General features: G+C 28.9%; 1 long non-coding RNA gene across 2 annotated transcripts; it reads right to left on the reverse strand.

The window, feature by feature from the left end:
• Positions 1-358: 358 nt before the first annotated feature.
• On the reverse strand, positions 359-1,232 carry LOC105449337. Of its 2 annotated transcripts, none has more exons than XR_974336.1 (4): positions 1,010-1,232; positions 754-924; positions 627-668; positions 359-501 (listed from the first exon to the last, which is right to left on the reverse strand). It is a non-coding gene; the product is annotated as an uncharacterized LOC105449337 (long non-coding RNA). The 2 variants fall into 2 exon arrangements; XR_974335.1 differs by having other exon boundaries at positions 1,003-1,232.
• Between the last annotated feature and the right edge of the window lie 86 nt (positions 1,233-1,318).

Raw genomic sequence — 1,318 nt, forward strand, 5'->3', positions numbered from 1 at the left:
TGCGTAGATGTTTCTACCTTAAAATAAATATTTTTACAAAAATAAACAAATTTTTACGAAATAATAAAAATTTCTACAAAATTTCTATTTTTGTAGTTTTTTGTAGTTATTCATCAAATTTTTTTCCGCCAGGGATGTTGAGATTAAAATTTCAAAATGTAATTTTGTCATTAAATATTAAATTTGCTTTTTTATCAGTATACAAATCCATAAATGCGGAGAATTACGGAAGGAAAATCAATTGCATATTAAACTTTTGTACATTTATTAGCACATCCAGATTGTATTCACATTTCTCGCATGCTCATGTTGAAGTTACAATTTTTAATAAAAAAAAGCAAATTTGTGATATTCAACGTAATACATTGCACGTACCTTATTATTGGAAATACACGTTTCAATAACTAATAACCTCAATAACTAATAACCGTTACGTTTAATTCAGATTGGAAATATAATGTCACATTTTTAATAACTTCCTTTGCGAATTTAAGATGTTCGCTGCAATAAGTTCGTCCGCACCAAAAAGAAATATTTTTATCAATGTTAATAACGTATTATTTTTTGTGAAAAATTATCACAGTTTCCTAATTCAGTAAATTCCACAATATAATTCTTAATTTTACCATTCACAATTAACGCAATTAATAATCTGATCTGTAACCATTCTGTAATACATAAATAAATATTATTAGCAAACTTAATTAAGTATGTCGTTATCAAAATATATTTCAGAAAGGGACTTCTCTTAACGTTCAATTTGTAGAATCTTGCTTTTATATGGCTTATTCACAAAATCTTGAAATAATTCATTATTTTACATACATCGTGTAAATTCATCATTGTAGAATAATCAAAATCTAAATCAGGATTGCATCCATGTAATAAAACTTATATAGAAACTTATCTGACATCCATATAAGCCTAAAAATAGAAATTGTAGTACAATTACACTATTACACTGTGATTATTATACACTATAATATTACTATGAATATTAACCCCTCACAATCTGGAATAGATAATCTTGGCGATGGCAAGCGCTTGTCAGAGAAATCAGCGACTAATAAGTGTCGCGAAAAAGAGTCACCTGCAGACAAGGCACTACACAAAGCGCTGATGTGATTACCACAGCACTAAATAAATAATGACGCAACATTAAATAAATAACCTCAGTACATACAATAACCTCAGTACAAAATTTCTGCGATGAAAACCGCTCACGAAGTTAGCGCAGCGAGAGAACCAATAACCGTCGCGGAAAAGAGCCAACAATAAACTTCGAGACTTTAGAGATTTCGATAGATTCGACTATCGA

The sequence above is a fragment of the Wasmannia auropunctata genome, unplaced genomic scaffold, assembly GCF_000956235.1.
Source record: "Wasmannia auropunctata unplaced genomic scaffold, wasmannia.A_1.0 LD336076.1, whole genome shotgun sequence".
Lineage (NCBI taxonomy): Eukaryota > Metazoa > Arthropoda > Insecta > Hymenoptera > Formicidae > Wasmannia > Wasmannia auropunctata.